Source organism: Zalophus californianus, chromosome 9, assembly GCF_009762305.2.
Source record: "Zalophus californianus isolate mZalCal1 chromosome 9, mZalCal1.pri.v2, whole genome shotgun sequence".
Lineage (NCBI taxonomy): Eukaryota > Metazoa > Chordata > Mammalia > Carnivora > Otariidae > Zalophus > Zalophus californianus.
In genome coordinates this window covers 24,708,924-24,720,247 of record NC_045603.1, presented here as the reverse complement: position 1 = coordinate 24,720,247, position 11,324 = coordinate 24,708,924, and the positions used below count along the sequence as shown (strand labels likewise).

The 11,324-nt window shown below is 37.4% G+C and overlaps 1 long non-coding RNA gene across 1 annotated transcript in view; it reads right to left on the bottom strand.

The window, feature by feature from the left end:
- Positions 1–3,097: 3,097 nt before the first annotated feature.
- Positions 3,098–11,324, bottom strand: part of LOC113922649 — a 101,663-nt gene continuing 93,436 nt past the window's right edge. The window contains exons 3-4 of the long non-coding RNA XR_003520023.2: positions 4,152–4,259; positions 3,098–3,252 (exon numbers count right to left, since the gene is read on the bottom strand). This is a non-coding gene — a long non-coding RNA (uncharacterized LOC113922649). The remainder of the gene's footprint in view (positions 3,253–4,151; positions 4,260–11,324) is intronic.

The following is an 11,324-nucleotide window of genomic DNA, read 5'->3' as shown; positions in this document are numbered from 1 at the left end:
TGATATTTTAGTATCTAGCTAGAGCAAGGTATACTGGAACACCAGAATTACTGAAAACTGGTAATCATTTTTATCCAGGCCAAATACCTTGAAGTCTCTAATTTCTCTCTTTCTCTCCCGCTTTAAATTCCCATCAAGGGATCCTCTACCTTTGAATTATATCCGGAATCCAACCACAACCTCCATCCAACTTCCATCCAACCAGGAACCTCCGTGAGTTCGCTTTAAGACTCTAATGTCTCTTGCTACTGCAAGAGCCTCCAACTGGCATCCCTGCTTCTACTCTTGCCCATCTACAGTCTATTATTTCCTCCTCGATAGATAAAGTAATCCATTAACACGTAATCAGATCGTGTCTCCACCCTCCAATAGCTTCCTATTCCAAGATCTTTATCAAGGTTTATAAGCCCCTGCCGGAGCTTAGTCCTGGGCTACCACTTCAACCCTCTTTTCCTCCATCTTCTCACACCCAGTCGATTCCAGCCACGCTGGTATTCTGGCCACTCCTTGAAAATGCTAAAAGTTTCTTTAATGTCTCAGGGCCTTTTCCCTTGCTCTTCCTTCTTACAGAAATGCTCACCCCCCAGATATCCACCTGGCTTACTCTCACTTCTTTCAGACAGGGCTTCCCTGACCACATATCTAAATAGCATATCCCCCACCTGTCTTTATTGCTGGCTTTTTGTAAATCCCAACTAGAATGTAAACTCCATGATGGTAGGGACATTGTATTGTTCTCTGCTGTGTCTTTAGTACCAATTACAGGACTTAGCACATACGGCATACTCCATAAATAATTGTGGAATGAATGAACTAGTTTAAGCCAAAAGGGAATTTATCATAATGAAATGAGTATATCTCACAGAGCCTAAAGAAAAAAAATATATAGATGGGCTTCAGACTCAAACTATATCCAAGAAACCACCTCCCAGTCTGCTATCTGCATGTTTCTCTGTGTATCTGCTTTATTCACCTCTTTGCAGTTCAGTTTCTTTTACTTAGCTGGTGGCAGTGCCCATGCCATCTGGGCTTTATGTTACAGCCTCAATTGCTGGTGAGTCTCACAATCCCAAGCAATGAGTTTCAGGAAGAAACTGTTGGCCCAGCCAGTAAAATACCTATCCTGGACCAATCCACTGGAAAATGGAGGGATTACATTTTAACAAGGCTGCTCGGAATGCAAAAAGTGTCCATGAAACAACAACAACAACAAATTATATTGATAAAAATAAAATCCATTAAAAAGATATAATAAGGAGGAGCAGTATCATCTCAATAATATAGTGTTAAAATCTATGAAACAAAAACTCTTAGAAACTATTAGAGAGAAAAGGAGGATTTGAAAAACCTATAATCATGGTGGAAAACTTTAAAACACACCTGTCTCAGAAATTGACTGATAAAGTACACCAAAAATAAGTAAGCACTTGGAAGATTAGAATAAAATGATCCACAAACTCGAATATATAGAATACCCAAGCTGTCAGGTACCTAGGATAAACATGCAGATAGGATAAACTTCAACCAGTGTTTTCAATATGCTTTTCAGCTTCCAGATACCTTTTCAGGTGAAACACTAAATTTAGAGCAGTGTATTCAAATTTTAGTCTGACTGAGAAAAAAAATACATGTTTCTCTATAGTATTTTCACAATTTTTAGATTTTTGGAATAAAAGCTGATGTTTTTGAAACAACCAATTCAGATATACAAGACTTAGCCTATCCAATATGGAAAAGAGAGAAGATTCAGAGAGCAATAATTAAAAATGTGAAAGAGGACATAGCTGCAGAGGTAGAAGAAACTTCGAAAAATTGAAAGAGAATATTATGTACAAATGAAGAAAGCTTTGGAAAAATAAAGGAAATACATACTTTTCTAGGGGAGTAAAAATGATTTAAAAATTCAAGAAGAGGTAGAGAATCTTGCGTCATTCAGTAATTGTAGAAAAAGTGGAAAATGAGCAAAGATCTTTCTCCATCAAAAGACATTCTCTTTCGTTGATTTTACAGGTGAGTTTTTCAAATATTCAGAAAAAAGATATCATATTTAATTTTAGAGAACATAGGAAAAGATGAAATTTTTGAATTTCATTCTACAGGGTAAAATATTCCTGATGAGAAAACTAGGCAAATGTACACACACTCACACACACACACACACACCTCTTAACCAATCTCTGACATGGAGGTGTGCACAAAGATATTACATAAATAGCTGAACACATTAAAGGTATGACCAAGGGGTTACATAAAATGAAAATGTGTTTTAATATTTAGGAAATATGTTATATGATATACTATATTAAAGAAATAAAACAATAAATTATCTAAACAGAGAGAGGAAAGGGATTTGGATAAAATTTAAGATCTATCCGATTTAATAGCAACAACCAAAAAATATACCTTTTTTAAAGGTAGTAATAGAAGATTTCCATAACCTGTTAAAAGACATTCATCAAATCACTATGAAACATTATATTTAATGGTTAACTATTAATGAAATTTTATTTAAAAGGACAAGCCGGCAAAAAAGCTATCACTACTATTTTCAATATTGTTTTCAAGGTCCTGGCTGAAAAAAAAGAAGTTTCTGGGGAAGGAAGAGGTAAAACCCTTTGCTAGAAATAAAATGCAAGAAATGAAACCCATGAGCCAATAACACAAACAAGGTTCGGTAAGATGATAAAAGATAATCCTATAAAAGCAAACATTCTGTATATGTACAAATAATAGTCAAAAAGAAAATGTAATGGAAAAGGATTGCAGCTGCACTACAACCAAAATATAAAATATATAGAAATAAACAGTAGGAAATGTTTAGGATCTACATAAAGAAAACAGCAAACCTTTATTGAAGATTACAAAAGAAGACCAGAATAAATGCAAAGATGTGATTTCTCCTAGATGTGAAAACTCAATATTGAGATGTCAGTTCTCTTTAACTTAATCTATAAATAAAACGTGCTCCCAATTAAAATCCTAATTGAATTTTTTTAAAATGCCATTTAAAATCCATCATCTGTGTATTAGCTAAAGTAATAGATAAACCCCTAAACTTTATTGGCTTATTACAACAAATGGTTTATTTCTTAGGCAAGTGCAAGAGTTCCCAGTCAGGCTGACTTCCATAAGATCATTCTGGATGCCAGGCATCTTCCATTCTGTGGTTCTGGCCTCCTGTTAGATCCTTGGAGGCCTTGGATAGGGACAATGACCATGAAGAAGGCATCCCTGCTTCCCCATCACTTTGGCCTGAAAATGACACACATTGTATTTGCTCACATTGCATTGGTGAGAATGAGTCACATGGTCCTACCTAGATGTAAAAGGCTGGTGCTGAGAAATGTAGTCCCCAAGTAGGGGGCTGCTTTCCAGCAACAATACTACATTATGAGAGAGAAACATTAGTTTTTCGTGGCAAACGGTCTATCTCTGACATAATGTGTAGCGGTAAGTGCAGGAGTAAGTTTTATATGAAGTTAACAGATACTGAAATATACTACAATAGTATAGTAACAACTAAAGTAATATGGTACTGTCAGAGAAAGACAAGTGTTTCAATAGAAAAAAATAGTGGAAACTGAGCGATGTATATATGGAAATTAAGTATGTAATAAGAATGTCATTTCAAAGAAGTTGGGAATAGATACACTGCTCAGTAAATGGTAATGGAACAATTGACTACCTAACAAAAATAAAGTGGGTTTCTACCTTATATCATACAAAAAGTCTGGGTGATTAAAAACCCAAACATGATGGGGTGCCTGGGTGGTGCGGTCAGTGGAGTGTGGGACTCTTGGTTTTGGCTCGGATGGTGATTCTAGTGTTGTGACATCCAGCCCCGAGTCCGGCTTGCAGTCGGGGCAGAGTCTGCTTGGGATTCTCTCTCCCTCTCCCTCTGTTCTCCTACTCATGCTCTCTCTCTCTCTCTCTCTAAATAAATAAATCTTAAAAAAAAACACACAAAAAATACAACCAAACATGAAACATGCAAAACGTCTGGGTTATTAAAAGCTCAAACATGAAACACACACACATACCCCATATAGGGAAAAGATCACCTTCATATGTTATGGGGCAAATATAAGTTGGCATCTTTTAGAAGGGAAATTCAGAAGAATCTCAAATACACTTTAAAATAAAATATTTACCTCTTCTGATCCATCCATTTCTTCTCTAGGCATTTATTCTTCAGAAATATTCAAGTATAGGCACAAAGATATTATTTTCAGCATTCTTTGTTAGTACATTGGAGCAATCTGTACATATAATAAAAAGAGAATGTATTACGTGAATTATAATAAATCCATACCATGGTACTATTTGGTCCTTGAAAAAAAATGAAGTGGAGGAAGGAGGTCCACCATATAATCTTAATAAGATCACAAATTGCATGATAATAACTACAATTGGTTGGGTTCTTAGAATGTGCCAGGCTCTGTTTTAAGTGATTATGAGTATTCATTTTTTACAGTAATGCTATGACATGTGTACTAATATAATTTCCATTTTAAAGATTAGAAAATTTTGGCATTGAGGTGTATAGTAACTTACCAAAGGTAACTTAGTGGTAGAGCTGGGATTTGCATTGAGGTGGTGTTGCGTAAAGGCCATGCTCTCAAGCAGTATGCTATCCTGATTCTGCATAGTATGATACCATTTTTGTTTTTAAAAAAGGTATTTGTATGTGCTTATTTCAAGAAGTGTGAAAAGATGCCCTATAATGTAATAGTAGTTACCCCACCTAGTGGTGGTAGTTATGGAAAGTCTTTTACTTTTTGTTTCTGTAGTTCAATCTTTTAAAAAAAAACATGTATTCCGGGGCGCCTGGGTGGCTCAGTCAGTTAAGTGACTGCCTTTGGCTTGGGTCATGATCTCAGAGTCCTGGGATCGAGCCCCGCATTGGGTTCCCTGCTTGGCGGGAGGCCTGCTTCTCCCTCTCCCACTCCCCCTGCTTGTGTTCCCTCTCTTGCTATCTCTCTCTCTGTCAAATAAATAAAATCTCTAACAAACAAACAAACAAACAAAAAACATGTATTCCTTGTAACATAATAAAATCTTAAAGTAAAAGTTTAAATTTGATGACATATGCTGAAGTGTTCCAAGCTAGTGTAATCATTAAGATTTAGTACCCAGTGAAGTATCTTGATTAAAACTTGCTCGGGAGCCTGGGTGGCTCAGTCGGTTGAGCATCAGACTCTTGATTTTGGCTCAGGTGATGATCTCAGGGTCATGGGATCCAGCCCCAGCATCAGACTCTGCTCAACAGGGAGCCTGCTTTAGAGTCTCTCGCTCTCCCACTGCCCCTCCCTCCTCACACTCGCCCGACTCTCTCTCTCTTTCAAACAAATAAATCTTTAAAAAAAAAACCACACACACACACACACACACACACACACACACACAACTTGTTGTATGACTGAATGACCAACTATTAGTCTCTAAACTCTTCAGGTCTATAGACTGCATTTTATATCCAATTGGTCCTTCCTTTGTTATTGTGTTCTCACTCAATAAATGCTTGGTAAATTTAGGTATATACATACACCCATTAAATTTAAATGTTCCTCTTTCTTGCCATAGCTTTCCCCCCTTCTTTTCATCATAGTCTTAAACGTTTGCCTAAATTTTGTTTATATTATTGACTTAGAAAATTCAGTCTCTCGTAGTACATCTCCTCAATAGTAGTTATCAATGCATATTAGGAATAAATATTTTCAGTAGCATGTTATGATTTTCATTACTAATGAAGTGAAGCTAATAATGCAAAACTAATCTATAAATCATCTTTGAGTTCCAAGTTGTGAAATAATATTACTGAATTTTAGAGCTCATAAGCTTTCCCTTGCTTTGGGAAATCAGTTTTAATTTGAACTGATTGAAATCTAAAGGTACTGTTTCTTTGCTTTAGAGAATATTGTATTTGAAAGATAAGGATTTTGCTTCCCATTAGGAGAACATCTTTTGCATTTGAGAGAAGTCTGGCGACTCTGGAACATACTGTGACAATCCAGTGCACTTAGCAACTGAAAGAGCGTGGGCTGTGAATGTGTGGAGCCTAGTGAGTGACATTAAGAAATCAATTTGCAAAGAGGTGGTTTGAAATATGCAGACTTCTTTTCAAGGTGTTGTGAAGAGGTGTTGAAGCCACCAAATGATTAGAAAATGACATGCATTTCACTGCTTGTATAATATTCTGTAGCTCAAATTTCCCTGCTCTCTATATGTCTGTTCATTCATTCATTCGATCATTCATTCATTCGACAAATGTATGTAGAGTATCAGGCACTGTTCTAAACACTCAGGATACAACAATCAGCACACCAAACAAAAACAAAAACACAAATCCCAAAACCCAAAACCCAACCCTGTCCTCACTATCAAATTCTATTAATTCTTCACTGATTATGGCTTCACTTTGCAGTTCATTCAACCACTGCCTTGATTCAGGCCCATTGTGATTAGGAATCATAATTAAGGAGTTAGAGATTGATATATAATTGATTAACTTGAAAGTATCTGTTAACTTTGGAAGTAGAACCAAACATTCTTAACAATACCCGTAGTTGCTGTTTATTCCTGAAATATAGACATACGAAAAGAAGAATTGTAGGTAAGATGATGAGAGATTCACTGGTGAGCCCTGAGAAGAAGAATGTATTGTTTCAGTGGGCTGATGATGTCATTTGGGGCACAGAGTTTTAGGAACTGCTCTAGTGATGTGTGTGTCTCTGACTGGTTAATTGAGCGTTGAGATGAATATATGTATTTATACAGGTAAGCACTCTGAGGCAGAAAACAAAACTTGTGCTTGTTTTGATCTATGTTTCCTGCTGAACTATCACCTTGGGGAATTGAAATATCATCTCTTTCTCACCTGCAATTGTCTCTCATCTGTTTTTCTTCTACTTTATATGTACCTGTAGTCTGTACTTCATATGTCATTTTCTGTAGTTTATTGCTTCACAGTTTTTCCTCTTACCATAGGTATGTTGCATTTTACTAGAGATAATCAAAGTCACCAGGTAAATATAGAGTAATGTCTAAGACAGAGTTCACAAACTATGGCCTGCAGGCCAAATCTGGCCAACTGCCCTTTTTTTGTTAATAAAGTTTTATTGGAACACAGCCATACTCATTTATTTACTATTGTCTATGGCTACTTTGGGGCTACAGTGTTGGCAGGATTGAGTAGTGGCAACAGAGATCTATGGCCTGAAAAGCCTTAAGTACTTATTATCTGGTGCTAACAGAAAAAGTTTGCCAGCTGTGTTCTAAGAAATTAAATTACTTGAAGATATTTGGGGAAAAGGTGTTTTGAAGTTTGTGGCTTTTAAAAGTTTTGGCATGCTTAAGTGTAAGCAAATCAGCAGACTCTCACTCCTTTTGTCTATGTGCTTGTGTGTGTGTGTGTTTGTGTGTGTGCATGTGTAAAACCCAGACTTGAAACAAATTCATAGGTGGTGAGGAACAGGAAAAAAACTGGAACTTTTGTTGACAGGGCACCTGGTGATTTTAGCATTGTACATATGACACTAAGACGGTTTGTTATTGAGATGAAAATTGAAAATGTGGATAAACAGAAACCTAATATTTCTCTAGTAATTTTTCAGAGTTCTGCAAACAAGTCTTTTGAAAAAATGAACTTGTCACCTTACCAATTGCTTTTTGTATTATTATCCAAACAACCAATGGCTTACATTGTAGGCTCTTCACTAGTTTTAATTCATTTAATCCTTACAACAACCATATGAGGGAATTGCTATTCCTTACAGATGAGAAAACTGATGTACAGAAAGATAAAATACATTTTCCAAGGTCACACGACTAACAAGTGGTTGAGCCAGGCAGTCTGATTCTAGAGCCCATGTCCCTAATCACCACAGTGACCTTGACAGTGAACTTGGTGACAACACTATGGCAACCACAATGAAGGAATCAATAACAAGCACCAGTTGTCCATCTAAACAGTATGAGATATGCATAGAGGTTTACTTATTGTATGAGTTCAGTAATTAAACCTTGGTATTTTTTGTTTAAAAAATAAGACACCTGAGTAATAACTGCTTGAAACTACTCTTTATACCCTTTTAGCAATACTTAAAAATAATCAAGCAAATTTGGGAGGAAAACATAACTTCTTTGACTAATGAAAGGAGAAAAGTCTGGTAAAGAGTACGAAAATGATAATAAAAATTGAATAGAAAAAAATTGTTTGCATCTTCCTTTGAGGTTATTTTATAAAGTGCAATGAAAATCAAAGAATAGAAGAAAATTTGTGAAGCCCCTGTATTGCAGAACTGAAAAGTAACCTTTTCTGATGATGCCATCAAATAAGCAGGAGTTGCAGTGAGTAATTAGCTGAGGGAAGAGGATGAAGGAGAATGTTCTAAGGAGCCTCGAAGCTGTTAATAGCTGGATAGGCTGAGCCTTGAGTGAAGCTGGAGCTAAGAAGGGGTGTGTGAGTGTCTGTGTGTGTTGTATATTGGGGAGGAATGCTGATGCTGGTAGGGATATGAGTAAGGTGTCATGAGAAACAGGCTAGTTAGTGGTTTTCAAATTTTCTTGCTTATTCCTTAAAAGAATTTCCAAAAATTCTATATTTCTTGCATATTTTAAAATACATGTTGTGGATATTATATTGGCAATAAGTCTTAACATGAGTAGGGATGTGGTTATGGTGCCTTGCTTAAACTAAACAGTTGTTTCATTGTTCCATTAATGCCTCATGGTAAGATCCTAGATACTTTTCTTTTGTCAAAAAGATAAGAACAATGGTGAAAGGGGAAGAGGAGAGAACTTTGACTGCAGGTGCCTTTGAAGACACATAAATATGTGGAAAATATGAAAGTGGAGGATCTGGAAATTGACTCATTTAAAGCCAGGGTCTGGATTATCAGGAAAGACTTTATATATGGAGCTACAGAATTAAAGTCAATGGAGGAGACCCATGGAACAATATCAAGCTGTTTGAGTGAGCATGATTGGATTTATGTTTTAAAAGATCTTTCTGGACACTTTGTAGAATCAGTTGGAGAAAGGCCATATTGGAGACAGAAAGACTAGTTAGGAGGTTTTTGCAGAAGCCTCACCGAAAGAAGATGAAGGCCTGAGCTAGGGCTAGAACTGTGGAGATGAAGAAGAAAAGACCGCTTAGTGTATTGTCGTCCAATAGAAATATAATGCAAGCCACAAATGCGAGCCACATATGTAATTTTCAATTGCCTAGAAGCCACATTAAAAAGGTTTGAAAAGATAAAGTGGAATTAATTTTAATAAAATATTTTATTTAATCCAATATTTAAAAATATTGTCATTTCACAGTGCCACCAACATAAAAATGACATATTTTATATCCTTTTTCTTTATGAAGTCTTTGGTTTTTTTTTTTTTTAAGATTTATTGATCTGAGAGAGCGAGTGCACATGGAGGAGGGGCAGAGAGAGAGGGAGAGAGAATCCGAAGCTGACTCCATGCAGAGCCCAACTCGGGGCTCGATTTAAGGACCCTGAGATCACAACCTGAGTTGGACGCTTAACTGCACCACCCAGGCACCCCTCTTTATGAAGTCTTTGAAATCTGTTGTGTTCTTCACATTTATAGCACATCTCAGTTCAGACCAGCTGCATCAAGTCCTCAATAGCCACATGTAGCTAGTGGCTACTATATTGGACAGTGGGGATCTAGAAATTGGGGCTGGAAGAAATTGGGACTGGAAGTAGGATCGGAGGACTCAAAGATATTGTTGTTTCTTGTTTGGGTCCTACAATGGTAGTAGCCAGTGGAAGGACCAACTGGGTGAGTTGTGGGGACTTTAGCCAATTCATAATTTCAGTCATATTTCCCTTTACTTCCTGCTTTGTAGTAAGCTCAGAGTCATAGTGTTCAAATTTATGTTTAATGAAGAAAGTTGGGGGCGCCTGGGTGGCTCAGTCGTTAAGCGGCTGCCTTCGGCTCAGGTCATGATCCCAGGGTCCTGGGATCGAGCCCCACATCGGGCTCCCCGCTCAGCGGGAAGCCTGCTTCTCCCTCTCCCGCTCCCCCTGCTTGTGTTCCCGCTCTCACTGTGTCTCTCTGTCAAATAAATAAATAAAATCTTTAAAAAAAATGAAGAAAGTTGGTGGTAAGGGGAATGGTAAGGAGGGATAAGAGTGGTAGGACATGGAGTTAAGGAAAATATGCCTATTTTGATGGTCCATGTGGACCCTAAGTCTTGGAGTTCAGCCTTAAAAATGCCTGAATGAATCAAAAACATCTGCCTTTTTTGAGATTTAGTAAATGAAGCAAATAGTGTAGAGTCCAAGGATGTGCTTCGAGATACTTCCCCCAAAGTGATGCAGTTAGTGGAAAATTCTGTGTAATTAGTGAATATGGAGTTTCTTTTTTTAATTTGTAGTACTGTTATTGTGCTATTGTACATCTTCATGCTTTACTTAAAAAAGTATTAGTTTTTTACAATGAAAATAATATATATTCACTGTAGAAAAGTTGGAATGTACAGAAAAGAACACAGAACAAAAATTCTTGTAATCTTATCTTTCTAGGATAACAAACTATTAACAGTTTTACTTTCACAGTTTTTATTTTTTATTTTTAAAGATTTATTTATTTATTTTGAGAGAGTGAGAATGAGAGAGAGAGAGAGAGAGAGAGAGAGAGCACATGAGAGGGGGGAGGGCCAGAGGGAGAAGCAGGTTCCCCGCTGAGCAGGGAGCCCGATGCGGGACTCGATCCCGGGACTCCAGGATCATGACCTGAGCCGAAGGCAGTCGCTTAACCAACTGAGCCACCCAGGCGCCCACTTTCACAGTTTTTAAAGATTTATTATTTATTTGAGAGAGAGAGAGTAAGCAGGGGGAGGGGCAGAGGGAGAGAGAGAGAGAGAGTCTCGGGCAGACTGCCTGAGTATGGAGCCCCACTCCAGGCTCAATGTCAGGACCCTGAGATCAGGACCTGAGCAGAAACCAAGAGTCAGACACTCAACCAACTGAACCACCAAGATGCCCCTACTTTTACATTTAAAAAAAAATTTTTTTTTAAAGATTCTATTTATTTGTTTGACAGAGGGAGACAGTGAGAGAGGGAACACAAGCAGAGGGAGTGGGAGAGGGAGAAGCAGGCTTCCCGCTGAGCAGGGAGCCCGATGTGGGGCTCCATCCAAAGACCCTGGGATCATGACCTGAGCCGAAGGCAGACGCTTAATGTCTGAGCCGCCCAGGTGCTCCTACTTTTACATTTTAAAATGAACTTCTAATTGCATAAATAATACAGGAAGGCCTTTGTTAAAAAAGTAAAAACAGTACAGACAAATCTAAAGTCTCATT